Source organism: Nicotiana sylvestris, chromosome 10, assembly GCF_000393655.2.
Source record: "Nicotiana sylvestris chromosome 10, ASM39365v2, whole genome shotgun sequence".
Lineage (NCBI taxonomy): Eukaryota > Viridiplantae > Streptophyta > Magnoliopsida > Solanales > Solanaceae > Nicotiana > Nicotiana sylvestris.
In genome coordinates this window covers 40,914,705-40,932,606 of record NC_091066.1, presented here as the reverse complement: position 1 = coordinate 40,932,606, position 17,902 = coordinate 40,914,705, and the positions used below count along the sequence as shown (strand labels likewise).

The 17,902-nt window shown below is 37.4% G+C and overlaps 1 long non-coding RNA gene across 1 annotated transcript; it reads left to right on the top strand.

Annotated features, from left to right (window-relative positions):
- Window positions 1-3,517: 3,517 nt before the first annotated feature.
- Window positions 3,518-13,911, top strand: LOC104228147 (uncharacterized). Its single transcript, XR_711260.2, has 4 exons — window positions 3,518-6,200; window positions 6,305-6,404; window positions 6,823-7,020; window positions 13,724-13,911. It is a non-coding gene; the product is annotated as an uncharacterized lncRNA (long non-coding RNA).
- Window positions 13,912-17,902: the final 3,991 nt, after the last annotated feature.

Sequence of the window (17,902 nt, the reverse complement as noted above, 5' to 3'; positions counted from 1 at the left end):
TTTTCGACGTAATTTTCATTCCCTCCTTGACTATAATCACCTTTCTTTGGTCGTGCTACTGGAAACTCACTGTCAAGATCATCAAAATGTGAAGGAGGAATTTAATTTCACTGGCATGGTTGAGGAAGCTGCTATAGGACAATCGGGAGGTATAATTATTTTATAGCATTGTGATGTGCTTACAGTAGAACTAGTAGCAACCACAAAATAGGAAATACACTGCCATATTCAGGTACATCCCTCTACTTTTAAGTGGTTATTTTCGACAGTATATGCTAGCAATGAGTTATGTAATAAACAAATTCTTTGGAATAACCTTATGTGTTTGTACGACAATTACAAGGGTCCATAGATTATCGGAGGGGATTTTAATGAAATAGCTCATGCTAATGATAAATTTGGAGGCCAACAGATTAACAACACACGGTCTAATAAGTTTATAGACTATATAAATTATTGCCACCTTACTGATCTAGGTTATAAAAGTAGCCGCTATACTTGGACAAATGATCATTATAATCATCATAATATTCTAGAACGTATTGATCGTATTCTAGCAAATTATGACTGGATTAGTCATTACCTTGATGCACTTGTCACACACTTTCCATGTACACATTCCGATCATTGTCCCCTCTTATTACATTTAAAGCACTGTCCTTTACCTCGATTTTTTTTCGCTTTGAAACTATCTGGGCTACACACCCTGCTTTCCCTTAATTAGTTCAATAAGCTTGGAATAAAAATTCTCAATTACTTCCAGCAATTGAAAATTTCAGAGAAATTATACAAGAATGGAATAAATCCACTTTTGGAAATATTTTTAAACGTAAGAGAAAAATATTGGCTCGCTTAGGAGGTATTCAATCTTCACAACACTATCCTACTAACACCTTTTTACATAATTTGGAACGTCAATTACAGACTGAATTCAATCTTCTTCTAAAGCTTGAGGAGGATTTTTGGAAATTGAAGTCCCATATTAACTCGTTAAATGATGGAGATGCAAACACAAATTTCTTCTATCTCTACACTTTAAATCATAGATTACATAATCGTATTACTGTTTTACAAGATCAAGGGGGCAACTGGCTCACTAACCCACATATCATCAAAACAAATATTATAAATTATTACAAGTCTCTATTTACAACACAAAAAAATTGTTCAAATAGACATTATTCAATCCAACCTTCTAACGTTCTAACTCTGGATGAACAAATTTCTTTAACTCAACCACTACAAGATCATGAAATCATCAATGCCCTACATTCTTTCAAACCGTTCAAGGTTCCAAGAACAGATGGACTATACCCTTTCTTCTATAAAAAATATTGGAACATCATTGGCAATTCAGTCAAATACTTCTGTCACAAAGTTTTTCTTGATCATAAGTTACACCCTAACATAAATAATACTCTTATTTGCCTAATCCCTAAACATAAACACGCTTCATCTATATCCCAATATCGGCCCATAAGCCTATGCAATACGATTTATAAGCTTATTACAAAAATTACTGTTAATCGGCTCAAACCAATTCTAGAACATATTATTAATCCTACTCAATCTAGTTTCCAGAAAAATAGAAGAGTTGAAGATAATGCCCTTATTGTTCAGGAAATAATTACTAGATTCCAAAAAATGAAGGGTAAAAATACTAATATGCTTATTAAATTGGATCTTGAAAAAATATTTGATAAAATAGAATGGTCTTTCATATATCAAACTCTCGTTACCCTAAATTTTCCTCCTATTTTTATTCAACTAATTATGTCTTGTATCACAACTACATCCACATCTATTATTATTAATGGAAGCCCATCTGAATATTTCACACCCACCAGAGGCCTACGCCAGGGAGACCCATTATCGCCATATCTATTTATCCTCTGTCTTGAAATGCTCTCGCGCACAATCAACATAGCAGTTGATTATCATGCTTGGCAACCAATCTCCCTTGCCAAAAGGGGACCTCAGCTTTCTCATTTATTTTTTGCTGATGATATTATTCTAATAGCAAAAATCACTCCTAGTACATGTGAATCAATTGTTGATACTCTTACTCATTTTACCAATCACCCGGGCCAAACTATAAACTTCCAAAAATCAAATATTTTCTTTTCAAAAAATTGCAAACAAAATTTTACACTTCACACTTGTATAGCTGAACCACTACCACATAATGAGGAGCAAAAATTAGTCTCCGATTATTATTACAATCACGAATGGCATTTTGAAAAATTACCTTTCCAATTACCAAATCAATTAAAGCTTACCATCAAGGATATATACATGCCTCTATCATACACAACCTATGATCAGATTTTTTGGGCCCTTACCCCAAATGGCCTCTTCTCTGTAAAATCCAGTTATACATCACTCATTCCTAATACCAGTCAACATTTTTCATACAAGTGGATTTGACATCTAAAAATTCCACCAAAAATATCCTTCTTTCTTTGGTTACTTTCCCATAACAGACTTCCTACTGCTATCTATCTCTCAAATTTAGGTATTCTACATTCACCTATATGTACACAGTGTCATATGGCTCCTGAAACAAAAACACATATTTTTCTTGAATGCCCAAATGCACTTCAGCTATATGATTACCTCAACTTATCTCTTCCAACTCCAACTACTGATACATCTCAAAATGATAATACATCATGGCTGTATGATATTATTCATACACATTTATCATCCACTCCTCATCAAATCCCTTCTACTACACTATTACCTTTTGCACTCTGGCATTTGTGGATTATAAGGAACAAAAATATATTGGAACATAAAAGAGTTCCTTTAAATATTCACTTATTAATCAATACAACAACATAATACTATTTTCTAACATATACTAATAAAAAAAATAAAAATAAATCATGCCACACCTCTTTACATTAAATGGCATCCTCCAGCTGCAAACTACTATAAACTAAACATAGGCGGGTCTGCCTCATCTACCCACAAACAATATAGCATTGGTGGAGTTTTTCGTAACTACCAAGGCAATTGGATCACGGGCTTTGCAGGGAAATCGAACCAAGGTACAAGCGTCCAGACATAACTCCTTGCTCATGGGACTGAAAATTGTTGTGCAACAGCAAATTACACCCATTGTCATTGAAACAGATTGAAAAGAAATCATAGGTATGTTCCAAACAAATACTATGCACTATACTAACATTATTAATGATTGCATGTTGTTACTTCTACAGCTGGATAGGCCTCCTATCCAACATATCTACAGAAAGCAAAATTGTGTTGCAGACAGTTTAGTTAAATATGGAGTCATGCATGCACAGGATAACTGCATACTTTTTGCACACCACATCTTTTTGCCGCACCTTTTTACCAGCAAGATCACAAAGGAACACTACAGAGGAGGCTCGTTAATATCAACAATAAAAGAAGCGAGGAAAGGGACTACAAAAAGAAGTAAAAAAAGGAAAAAAGATAAAAAGGACCTGAAAGCAAAAGAATGTGGCTGATTCTTCTGAAAAAGGACTAGGGGGCAACAAAAAAGGGGGAAGGACCGAAAAGAAAACGAGAAAAACGGAAAAGGGGACGGGAAAGAAGAGGCGAAAAGAATTAAAAAACGCGTCTGCTGCTCATTCTTTGAGGGGGATAGAAAACAGAAAGAAAAAAAAACGAAAAAGGACGGCCTTCTTCTTCGTATTACATAGTAGAAAAACCCAGAAATTTCCATAAAATTCACCATGAAGCTCTAGTTGAAAAGGAAAGAAACTTTTCTTTTCCCAGACGAAACAGAGTTTCTATTTTTGTAGTCTGAGTTTCGAAAGATTGTGAGTTAGTTCGAGTTTGTCGCTGTTTGGAGGTTCTTCGGTCGTGGTCTGGTTTTCCGGCGGAAGTTCCGTTTGCTCGGAAGATTCTGTTTTCTTTCACTTCGTCAATAGAGATTCTTTTCCTTTTTTTAAAAAAACTTTTATTCTATGTCCATATTTATGCTCTTGTCAGTGTTTAAATGAATGGTTTTGGTTTCTCACTTATTGTTTTTTTTTATCATGAGGATGCTTTGATTTTGCTGTAATGGTGATTAATTCAAAAATCTTAGGGAAGTTTTACTCATTTTTGATAGGGTGGGCTTTGGGGTTGCTAATCTGGGAATAAACATTGGTTGGGACCTTGTTTAATAACTTTAAATGGACCCTTATCCTCGATTGAGTATGTATTTGAGGAAATAATATTTTTTTAGGCAAATCACTGATTTCTTCCTCTTGATTGAATATGTCTTCATTGAATTACATCTGTTATTTGAGTTTTAGCATGTTAAATAGTTTAGCAAACTCAGAACTTGGTTTAATAAAAGTTAAATGGAAAACTGAAATAAAAGAAAGAAAGAAAGAAAAATTATGTGCATAATGATGCCTGCCACTGCTCAAGACATATAGTCCATTAAGCTGGGTCCGTTTTTATGTTACCACTTGTATTTACATTACTCTGTTAGTTGGATAAACATTGTGAAAAAATAATATTTTCTGCAGATTCTTTAACGTCTTCATGCCCTTTGTAGCCGTTTTGATCAATTAATCTATTTTTTTTATGAAGTTATCTCGTTCATGTATTTTAGGTTGTGATATTTGCTCAAATAAATTGGAACTATTTAATTTAACGTGCTTGGGATAGAATATGACTCTATAGCTTACTTGGAGTTTCTTAATAGTGAAAGATTTTAAAGGTTCATTCTTTTCTTTCTTCTACTATTTTGCTCGAAACATCTTGCTCTATTAGCTTTCATCAAACCTTCTCAATTTGTGTTGCTTGAAGTGTTAATAAGTTTTCATCGCTTTATAGGGTACAATATTTAATGTTCTGTTTACCTTACTCTTATGAATGTAATTGCTTAGTTGTTAAAAGAATGTCATGGGCCATTTTAGATTAGGTTATGTTGTAGATGTATGTTTTAGTCTTATGAATTTGAATTTGTGGGTATTAGTAGGAAAGTGTTGCTTCATGTGTTATTTGAGATGAAACAAAATTGAAATATGATAAAGAGAGATTAATGTGTCTGCTAACAGAGATTTAAAGTAAGATTTGGGTTTGATGAAAAAATGATTTGGGCCGTCGGGACTATATTGAGTTTAGAAGGATTTACGCCAAAATAAATAGAGTCCATGAGTCTAAAACGTTCCTCTCCCATTTTTATCATGAATTTTTCCATAATTAATTTACACAAAATTCTCCACAATAAATAGAGTCCATGAGTCATAATGTTGGTGTTATTAGATCTTTTTTGGGTCTTTAAAGTGGGAGTTTTGTTTTGGTGGTAGAGTGGTTTGTTGGCATTTGCTGATTGTTTCTTTAGTCAACTGCACTTTGACTCTCTTTACATTTCCTTTTTGAGTGATGCCCCAGTTACTTTTCTTTGCAGATTTGGAATTTGCATAATTTTTAGTTTTGATTTACTAAAATATCTCAAAAAAATGCGATCTTTCACTTTGGAGGAAGAATCTGACTTGACGTACATTTAATTTCAGTTTGTTTCATCTGAATTTTTATGTTGGTTTTGGGTCTGTTGTGAATTTGGAGCAAATGCGTCAAGTTTTAGTTTGTGGTAGAAAATTTATTTGACGGGTTTCAAAGTTTATGGTGATTACCTTGCTTTTTAATAAGATTAGAACTTATGTGAACCTTTCTATTAGTCTAAATGCAATAATGCATATCTGCTTTATCCAGTTCCTTGTTGGACAAACTCTTCAACATAGTCTAAAGAGGTTTTAACTCTGAATCACGTTCACTGGGTTGGCTAATGCAACTGTGTTTATCTGAATGCCAAGTTTCACCTGATATCATCTTTTGCCGTCTATCTGACAAAGTAAAGTACTTAATCGGGTTTTTGTTGTGTTGATCAGCATGCATTTCTTTCTTCTGTACTCTTTTTCCCATTTCCCATGTCTCTGAATGCCAAGTTTCACCTTAAAGTTCTTATGGAAGGTGCAATCCTTACTGATGATTAATGACATCATATTTTATCGGCCTTTATACTTAGCTAATATCATTTATTGTTCTTGTACGACTTAAAGCTTGTGTACTCATTGTTCCACCTTGCCGTGTGCAGGTTGTGGGTATAACTGTTTTCTTCCTGTTATCTGTTGCCTTCTATGCGTTTTTTGGCTCCATTTTTAGGAAAAGGCATCTACGGCTACATATCAATTGGTGTTTATTCCTTCTTGGTGAGAGCAATAGGGATGGACGTTCTTGTTATTTTGTTTTGCAAACAGTCTATTCCTCTTTCACTTTCTTGTCACTTTTTGTCATTTTTAACTCTTGCTTTCAGGCTCTGTGTGTTCACACTCTATGTCCTGCTGATCCCGAGATTCTCATTGAAGCTGACAAGTCAACGGCCTATGAGTCACACAATGAAATAGAGTTGCCTGGTTAGTTTTTGGATGCAATATGATCCTCTTATTCAGCTTCCTTTGAAAAAGTTAAATCTTCAGCCGAACTAGAACAACCTCAAGATACATTTGACAATTTTAATTTTGGGTTGTAATTGAAGAACAAGTAGTGTGTCGATTTGGTATGAGTTGAAGATAACTAGTAAACCCTGACCTTGTAGACATTTGAAATACAATTGAACAACATTTTAAGAAAAATCAAATTTTACTATCATGAACTAAAAATAAGTCAAGTTTTACAATAGACAAAAAAGGAAAAAGACTATCAAGTGTTATGTGTGAGACTTTGTTGCTGCATCTCGTTGGGGAGGGAGTGGGTGAAAAATGGAACACTGGTATCATTTTGTAATTTAACCATGATTTATCTTCTGTTGACATCTTAAACTGCTTGTGATAGGTGATTATCTAATGCTGGGGGTCCCAACAAGGGTTTCGTGATGGAGGAACACCTGCAAGGGATGCATCAAGTTGCTGTGGAAATTTTGGAGGGATCCTATGTTGTTGTTTTGTCATTGAAGACTGTCGGAAGGATGATCAATTGCTGCAGCACAGTGGAGATGAAGAAGCTTTGTTCTGCACATTGTGTAATGCTGAGGTATACCACTTCTCATCTGCTTCTCTCTCTCTCTTTGTGTGTGTGTGTCTCTCTCTCTAACCTACCCTGCATCTACAGTATATTTTTCTTCTGCAATTACTTCCAAATGTTCAGACTTTCATTTGAATGCGGAGTTGGCATTGCAGTCCTAGTTATATACTAGTTAAGAGCTAGCCCATGCTAAGCATGGGTCCAAACTCATGAAAGAAATTGTTTGAGTAGTTTGAGAGGATCATAAAAATTGGATATAATTGCGATTACGTTTAAAAGTATAAATAAAATGAAAAAATAATAAAATAAAAAATGATAAAAATTACTCCTATACTATCAGATTTATTTTACGATTGCCCTTCGTTAACCTGTTGGCTCCTTAAAACCCACACTGTTAGGTTTAGGGGCAACTTTAAGTCAAAAGAAAACGGTGGGGAATTTAGTGAACCAATAAATTCTAAATAGGTTAAGGGCATATTGGCCCTTTTCCATTTCCAATATATCTTTGCATGGATGTGTATTCTTTTCATGAGATAAAATGCTATTGCAATCACATTCTTTTGGGATTTAATCAATTTCCTTTTGATTTTGTTTCTACACACAAGATCAGCATAGCTATATAATTTGCTCATTTCTTGTTTTCTTTTTTAATTCAATCACCTTTGACGAGTGAGGGCTTTGAACGATCACTACCCATTTATTAAATACCGAACTATAATTGTTTGGATTAAAATCCTCATGACAGGGAATTCGGTACATTTTGGTTCGGTAGAGTTGAAAAAATGCCCTATGGCCATTTCTAAGATTCCCTGGGAATCTAATGTTCATAGGTCGAAGGCATGTGAATATAGGTGTCATATTTGGTATTTAACAACAAATTTGACCATAAATTATTAGATATGAGTATGACACATTCATGTTAAGGTCTCTATGTATAGTTCAATTAATTTGTTTTTGCCTTTTTGTCACAGTAGACTATCTAAATAAGTTATGAGTAAGATATTTGTTGGGACTAGATTCATAGACTTGGTCCGAAGAAAAATGTTTCTAGGCTACAACTAGATAGGCCATGAGAGCAATACTCATTTATGATAGAGATTCTCTCATGAATTTATAGGTGAATTTTAGGAATACTAGTATTAGAATACGCGTGTTGCACGTGTACCTCGCACCAATGAATATAAACTTTATAAAAATTATATATAGTAGATGTTTTCATAAAAAGTATCTGAATTATTAAATAATTTTCTTAAAAGTGAATTTCTGAAAATGATGAATGTCAATCCTATTTATCGAACTCAATAAAGGAAGATCTCTTCTTTATAGAAGTTCTCATATACCTTGTCATTTGAAATTTTATTAGGAAATTTTTTTGGTTCTCACGACATCCTTTGTAGGCAGATATGATCATTATCATGATAAAGAGATTATACATGTTGATAAATGTGTTTACTTCCTTTAGCTCAATAATAATAGATAATATTAGTTAGGCACTTTCCTAGTTTGATTTAATTACATGCAATAGCTATCTCCCAGATAGATTTATCGACACTAGAACTACGGAGCTTTACGATAATATTTTTTGATAAATAGTTTCTAAAAAAGAAACTGTAGCCATTAGCATTTTTAACATCAGCTAGCAACCTAAATAACAAACACGCTTTGGCATAGTCGTTAACACCATATCTTATCATTGAGACACATAATTCCTTGTTAATGTTAGATAAATGATCAGTCCAAAAATAATACGATAAGGCAGCTACTAAATTTTTTAATTTACACATTTCCTCCTTTTGTGATCTTTTAATGTAAAACCTATTATTTTGATCAAACTAATTTAATGTACTTCGTGATTCTTTTTAAAATATAATAATTTCTATCTTATATTGTCTGGATATTTCAATTTTGTTTTTATAAAACTACATGTACTTCACTTGAATATGTTCATATTGATTAACTCATACGTATACTAAGGCGCTTTGAGGTAGAGAAAATTGCAATCGAAATGTTAAATGTCAAATCATTTTAGAGTAATTTCTATAATCTTTCTGTTTCAGTTACCTAGCATGTTATATTTTTAATATTTTTTATGTCTTTTTAAATCTTCTATAAAAGATCAACCAAAAGCTTCCATTCCAATAAAATATATAGACAAATTAACACGATATCAAACTTAGACAAATTCTACAGCTAACCATGCCTTAGATCTTCAAAATTTTAGCAATTCGACAATAAGCATGAGCTCATGAGTTAGATTTTTGTATAATTTGATATTGAAGTTTTAATCTCTTCCTCTTGCCATTATTTGCTCTTGCAGAAAAAAAGAATCACTTTAATAGCCCGTTTGGTCAAGCTGCAAAAATCAGCTTATTTTGAGAAGTGCTATTTTTCAAAAGTGCTTTTCTCAAAAGTACTTTTGGTGAGAAGCAGTTTGTGTTTGGCTAATTAGTTTGAAAAACACTTCTGAGCAGCAATTAGTGTTTGACCAAGCTTTAAAAAACTACTTCTAAGTGTATTTTTCTCAAAAGTGCTTCTCAAAAAAATGCTTTTGGAGAGAAACTACTTTTTTCTGCTTCTCCAAAACTGCTTCTGCTTCTCCTCAAAAACACTTTTTTTCCTTCCAAAAGCTTGGCATCAAATGCAATGCAAGTTCTAGACATCAAATGCAATGCACATAATAATAAACAACCTCACACACACATGGCACATAACTCACTCAGGATTGGGCTCATCAAGATACTCTAGTCAAAGCAGTTAAGCAAAGTTATGATCATACAATTTAAGGTACTTATACAAGAGTCAAAAACTGAGCCTAAGTGTCACAACTAAAGTACTCACTATTCTCAAGGCATAACAAAGTCAATAGATATTGCTTCAATTCCGATAACAACATAAGGGTTCCTACTCCTAAAAAATAAAATTGACTACACCTGGTTCAAACAAAACCCTTGGAAAAGAACCGCAACACAAATAAAAACCAATGGGTAATTACTAGACTACCTACAAAGAAAATCTTTTTGTCCTTTTTCTTTCGACTTAAATCCCTCAAGAAAATTGTATAGGAAATTCATCATCGGAAAAAGTCCATTTTTTCTACCTTTTTTTTTTTTTTTTTCTTAGGAGCTACTAAAATACTACACAACTACGAAAATAAAAATAGGAAGTTAACATTTTCCTAACACACTACTACTAATCATCTAGAAAAATTCTCCCACCCAATACTTAAAATAGTGCAGTGTCCCCAATGCACAAATAATGCAAAACAATAATGAGGGTGGATAAGAAACTCCCTAAAAGGCCAAAGGCCAAAGCAATAGCGCCTTACGGGGTACTCAGACTTCCCCCACGCATGGTCCTTTGTGTGGGAACCCAATACTTAGTTCTCACCACCTAGCTCGCTTTTGCACTCTTCCAGTGGCTTTGCCTTATATGCTACTAATCCTACAAAATAAAAAAATATTACAAAAATAATATAATAACAATAAAAATAAAGAAAGCAGTAAAGATGAGTTGCCTCCCAACAAGCGCCTGATTTAACACCGCGGCACGACTTGAACCACTTTTTCCCTCCACCTAAAACTTATGAATTGAGCCCCTAATTTGGCTTCAAGCTTTTCTGTTATGCTCCTTGGATGGCGAGACCTATTTAATTGGGCCAAGCAACCAATATCGCATTTTACACTTCTTGGCCTTTGGATGAGGTATGTAATTCTGTCTCTCTGGCTCGATGAATTCAAGAATGTAGGCACCCCGTTCCTCGTTCATTGGTTCCTTCAAAGGCTCAGATGATTCGATTTCCATGTTATCATCCAAACACAATGTTGAAAAATGTATGGAATGAGGACCAATATGCCCTAACTCTAGAATTGATTTACTCTTTATATCCTCATATTTACATGCACTATATTATTCAACCATAAAATTATCTACTTCCTTACATAGCTCTAGTTTACTTTTCTCAACATGGGCATCATCAATAAAAATATGCTCGAATGATTGGCTCTCCACTTTTAGCTCCTCAATTTGGCGTATAAGCTCCTTTCAAGCTACACACGACTCATTACTATTTTGTTGGGCATTAGACGCGTCAAACTTTGCAATTAATTTAGCTCCCTAGTCGTGAATATCAGTGCCAATTTTCAATCTCTTGTCCCAGTTCAGCTCTTCCTTCTATAAAGTGTCTCATCCCACCAATAATTTCCTCATGTTGAGCCTCATATATTTCTAACTTTTCAGCTTGTTCCACTAGCCATGTTTGGCTCAAAACCTCCACTTTTTCAAAAAAATTCTTTCGTTGGAACTCGCTCTCTTCATTCATGTCACGACCCAAATCAACTGTCGTGATGGAGCCTATCGTGGAACTAGGCCAACCTCTACTTAACAACTCATCACAGTAAGAATAACTTGAAAATAAAGCCGAAAGTAATTACATTAAGGAACCTTTTGAAAAAAATAGAATAAATCCCAAAATACGATATAATCCAACCCAAAACCAGGGTGTCACTAGGTACATGAGCGTCTAAATCAGAATACACTCCACTACAGTGTCTAGAGAAATAAACTTAAAATACAACTAGTGATAAAGAGGGAGAGTTAAGGCCCGCGAACGCCGTGCAGCTACCTTGATAGTCTCTGAACTCTGAAGCCTCAATCAACAACCGCCGCCGTGACCAAAAATGCTTGGATCTACACACGGGGTGCAGGGAGTAACGTGAGTACATCCAACTCAGTAAGTAACAAGTCCAAACTTTAGACTAAAAGGTAGTGACGAACTCAACCGACATAGATAAATAGAAATAACTATGCAAAAACGTAGGCATGCTTTCAAATAAAATAGGCAGCTTGAAACAGTAAAATAAAGCAGATCTGAATAGCGTAAAGAATATAACAAAACTATCTCTACATGCCAATGCACATGCTGTATGTGATGCACCATGCTGTCAGCCTCATGTGCTCACACTCTCAAATTCTCAACCACTTGGTACTGTATATAGCCCATACGGCCCAGGGAAGATCCATCCCGGGACATATACATCACTGACTATAAGTCACCCAGTACCGAGGAAGGCCAATCCATCCCTGTGGAGAAGATCCATCTCCAGATTTCAAGTACTTTGGACGAGATCCATGTCCAAGGAAGATTCATCCCTCGATAATATCAATCGCGCTCACTGGGGGTCTGTTATAGACTCCGGAGGGGCTTCGATAGCCCAAACGCTATCACAAATCAGTATAATCACTGCGACGTGCAGCCCGATCTCATAATTGTCACTCATAATTAGGCTCTCGGCCTCACTCAGTCATCAATCTATCCAGTCTCACTCATGGGCCCACAATATCATGAAAACTAGCCCGAAATAATGATATAATGTATCAATAAATAACAACTGAGACTGAGATATGATATGAAATGCATGAACATGACTGTGTATATAATATTAATGAAATCAGTGAGATGACAACAAGAAACGACCATTAGGGGTCCCACAGTACCGATACAAAGCCTAAATATGATATCTAGCATGATTGACAACCCAATTACTTTATCACATGATGAAAACATGAATATCAACAAGATAGAGTCAGTATACAGTGCCATGGAATCAACCAGGTCACAATTCTCACGGTGCACGCCTGCACGCCCGTCACTTGGCTGTATGTCACCTCAATACAAATCACATAACACATAATTCAGGGTTTCGAACTATTATGCCCCGTAGTACTACGTCGATGTTATGCTCTGCAGTAATATATTACGATTGATGTTACGTCCTACAATATTAAGTTACGTCCTATTGTTTGTGATTGTTGTTTGGGTGAGGAAGAGCGTTAAAGCGCGAAGGGTGATGTCGTGCATTGTTTTTGTGAGGAAAGAGTGTAAAGCACGAATGGTGATGATGTGCCGCACGATGTACCATTTCGTGCCTGTTTTATTGATTTCATGGTGAGGAATGAATGTATAGCACGAAGGGTGATGTCGCGCCGCATGATGTACCATTCTGTGCCTATTTTATTGATTCTTATTGTGAGGACGAAAGTAAAAGCACGAAGGGTGATGTCGTGCACTTGTCCTTGATTTTCCCTGATTCTTGCTGATAATTGAGTTATGTTGTCCTTTACATTTATTTACTGATTTTTTGTTGTTACTTTATTTTATTTCGAGGTTATAGATTCCTTACCCTATTTTCCTTGTGATTGTTGTTTGGGTAAGGAAAAGCGTAAAGCATGAAGGGAGATGCCGTGTATTGTTTTGGTAAGAGAGTGTTAAAGCACGAAGGGTAATGCCGTGTATTGTTTTGGTGAGAGAGAGTAAAAGAACGAAGGGTGATGCCGTGCACTTGTCTTTGATTTCCTAATTTTTATTGATAACTGTGTTACGGTTTCTCTACACTAAATTGTTGGTTTCCTATTGATACTTGTTGTACCCCGCAACATGATTTCCCCTTACTATTTTCAATTGAACTGTGGTGAACCTCATACTTATTTGTTGCTATTCTATTACTATTTGATATTTCCCTGTAGCATGTTTTCCCCCTTCCATACTTGACTGTTTCTTTCTGTACTTCTTTTTCCGCTGTATATAGTTAAATTGCGTAGGTTTATTTGGTAGTCTGGTCCTAGCCTCGTCACTACTTCGCCGAGGTTAGGCTAGACACTTACCATCACATGGGGTCGGTTGTGCTGATACTACATTCTACACTCTTTTATGCAGACCCCAGTGTTGTAGACTTCTGACGGTAGTGGGATTGCTGATTCTTGCTCATCAGGCGACCTGAGGTAGTCCTGCAGGCGTCCGCTTGCCTTGGCGTCTCCTTCTATATACTATTCTTATTTCTTTCATGCATTTCCAGAGACAATGTTGTATTTATTTCTTTCAGACTTTTAATTGTAGTATTCTTAGATCATCTGTGAAACTGTGACACAAATTCTAGGTAGTCGAGACACAAATAGTTGTATTGGATTCATGTTTAGCTAGCTTATTGTTTTTTTTTCTGCTTATGTTAAATTCCGTTGTTTAAATGTTATTACTTCACAATTATTAATGAATATAAAATGGGTAAAAAGGGTAAATTGTTTACATAATTGGTTTGCCTAGCTAATATTAGTAGGCGTCATCACGACTCCCGAGGGTAGAAAATCCGGGTTGTGACAAGTTGGTATTGGATCTCTAGGTTACATGGGTCACATAGTTCACAGACAAGCTTAGTAGAGTCTGAGGGATCGGTACGGAAACATCTGTATTTACCCCCCAAAGGCTACAGAGTTAGGAAAAACTTCACATTCATTCTTTCCTGTCGTACGATTTTGTTATCTCGGTGCTAAATTGAAACCCCTAATCTTGTCCTTTCGCGCATGGCAAGGTCATGTACCGCTTCTTTAGCCGAACAACAGCTCAGACCGGTGATAGGCCAGCTACGTCTTCGGAGGCTTTGTGGAGGTTGGATAGGTTTCACCAAGCTCTTCACTACTACTTTCAACGGTGCATCTTTTGAGGATCCACAAGATTATCTAGACAGTTGTCATGAGGTTCTTAGGAACATAGGGATCGTGGAGACCAATGAGGTCTATTTTGCTACTTTTCGCTTGTCTGGATCTGCCAAGACCTGTTGGAGAGATAATTGATTGGCTATACCAGTTAGGTTATCAGCTTTGACTTGAGAATAGTTCACGCAGCTATTTCTGGAAAAGTTTCTCCCCGTCACTCAGAGAGAGGTCTATCGGAGGTAGTTTGAGCATCTCCAGCAGGGTTCTATGACTATGACTCAGTACGAGATTAGATTCATCAACTTGGCTCATCATGCTCTTATCACACTTCCCACCGAGAGAGGGTGAGGAGGTTCATTGATGGACTTATTCAGCTGATTCATCTTCAGATGGCTAGGGAGGCAGGGAGTGAGATATCTTTCCAGGATGCGACAAATGTGGCTAGGAGAGTGGAGATGGTTCTGTCACAGGGAGGTGATCATGGGTCGGACAAGATGCCCCGTCATTTAGGCCGATTAGTGGTACATCGTCTGGAGGTAGGGATTCATATGGTAGAGGCCATCCTCCTAGGCCTTTTCAGTCAGCACTTCAGGTTTCTCACGGTACTTCAGGCGGTCGTGGTCCTCAGATGTAGTATTTTGATCAACAGTCCTATAGTGCGCTACCTGCTCCTATCAGTGCACCGCCGCTTCAGAGTTTTCAGGGTGGTTATTCAGGTCGTCAGGGCCAGCAGTCTCAGCAGCCGAGGGCTTGCTACACTTGTGGTGATATGGGTCACATTGCTAGGTTTTGCCCTCGAGCACCGAGTAGCTCTCAGCATCAAGGCTTCCGTGCCATGGTTCAGGCACCAGGTGTTCCACAGCCCACCCAGCCAGCTAAAGGTGGGGGTAGAGGTGCTAGAGGTGGAGGTAGAGGTATTAGAGGTGGAGGCCAGCCAACAACAGACCGTCCTAGAGATGTAGTTCAGGGTGGTGGGGCCCAGCCCCGATGTTATGTGTTTCCAGCCAGGCCCGAGGCTGAGGCTTCAGATGCTTACATGTATGGTTCTGGTTTGTGATAAAGATGCTTCAGTGTTATTTGATCCAGGGTCTACATACCTGTATGTGTCATCTTATTTTACACCGTATCTAGTTATGTCTAGTGATTCTTTGAGTGTTCCTGCTTATGTGTCTACACCAGTGGGTGATTCTATTGTGGTAGATCGAGTCCATCGTTCATGTATAGTTGTGATTGGGGATCTTGAGACTCGCGTAGATTTGCTGCTTCTGGACATGGTTGATTTCGATGTCATATTGGGGATGGACTGGTTATCACCTTACCATGCTATCTTGGACTGTCATGCCAAGACTGTGACCTTAATTTTGCCGGGTTTGTCTCGTTTAGAGTGGAGAGGGACTCCTAGTCATTCTACTCGAAGTGTTATCTCTTATGTGAAGGCTCGGCGTATGGTTGAGAAGGGGTGTTTGGCCTATTTGGCATATGTACGTGATTCTAGTGTTGAGATTCCTTCTATTAATTCTGTGCCCGTTGTTCGTGAGTTTCCTGAGGTTTTTCCTTCAGACCTGTCGGGTATGCCACTCAACAGGGATATTAATATTTGCATTGATTTGGATCCGGGCACTCAGCCCATTTCTATTCTGCCGTATCGTATGGCCTCACTGGAATTGAAAGAGTTGAAAGAACAGTTGCAAGACTTGCTTGAGAAGGGTTTCATTAGGCCGACTGTTTCGCCTTGGGGTGCGCTGGTGTTGTTTGTTAAGAAGAAGGACTGATCGATAAGAATATGTATTGATTATCGATAGTTGAACAAGGTTACAATCAAGAATAAGTATCCATTGCTGAGGATTGATGATTTGTTTGATCAGCTTCAGGGTGCCAAGGTATTATCGAAGATTGACTTGAGATCTGGCTACCATAAGTTGAGGATTAGGGCATTCGATGTCCATAAGACAGCTTTCCGCACTCGGTACGGGCATTATGAGTTATTGGTGATGTCATTCGGGTTGACAAATGTCCTAGCAGCATTTATGGATTTGATGAACCGAGTGTTCAGGCCTTATTTTGATTCGTTCGTGATAGTCTTCATTAATGATATTTTGATATATTCCCGCAGTCGGGAGGAGCACGAGCAACATCTTAGAGTAGTTCTTCAGACCTTGAGAGATAGTCAGTTATATTCTAAGTTCTTGAAGTGTGAGTTCTGGTTGAGTTCAGTTGCATTCCTGGGTCATGTTGTATCAGCGGAGGGTATTCAGGTTGATCCGAAGATGATTGAGGCAGTTAAGAACTGTCCTAGACCAGTATCAGCTATAGAGATTCGGAGTTTCTTGGGATTGGCAGCCTACTATCATCGGTTCGTAGAGGGGTTTTCATCTATCGCAGCCCCGATGACCAGGTTGACCTAGAAGAGTTCCCAGTTCAGATGGTCGGATGAGTGTGAGGCGAGCTTTCAGAAGCTCAAGACAACTCTAACTATGACACCGGTATTGGTATTGCCCACAAGTTCAGGGCCTTATACAGTCTATTGTGATGCATCTCGTATTGGACTTGGTGTAGTGTTGATACAGGATGGCAAGGTCATTGCCTATGCTTTGCGGCAGTTGAAGATTCATGAGAAGAACTATCCGGTTCATGATTTGGAGTTGGGATCCATTGTTCACGCGTTGAAGATTTGGAGGCATTATCTATATGGCGTGGGATGTGAGGTGTTCACGGATCACAAGAGTCTTCAACATTTGTTCAAGCAAAAGGAGTTGAATTTGAGGCAGAGGAGGTGGTTGGAGTTGTTGAACGATTATGATATCACTATCTTATATCACCCGGGAAAGGCCAATGTGGTGGCCGATTCTTTGAGTAGGAAGTCAGCCAGTATGAGCAGTCTTGCTTATATTCCGGTCGGTGAGAGACCACTTGCTTTGGATGTTCAGGATTTGGCCAATCAGTTTGTGAGGTTGGATTTTTCTGAGCCCAGCTGTGTGTTAGCTTGCATAGTCGCTCGCTCTTCATTATGGGAGTGTATCCGAGATCGGCAGTATGATGATCCCCATTTGTGTGTCCTTAGAGACATGGTGCAACACGAAGGTGCCAAGCAGGTTACCTTAGGTGATGATGGAGTTTTGAGATTGTAGGGTCGAGTTTGTGTGTCTAATGTGGATGGGCTTCGAGAGTTGATTTTAGAGGAGGCCCATAGTTCTCGATACTCTATTCATCGGGGCACCGCAAAGATGTATCAGAATTTGCGGCAACATTATTGGTGGCAGAGAATGAAGAAGGATATCGTGGCATATGTGGCTCGGTGTTTGAATTGTCAGCAGGTTAAGTACGAGCATCAGAGGCCTGGTGGTTCATTTCAAAATATTGAGATTCCTGGGTGAAAATGGGAGCGTATCACTATGGACTTTATTGT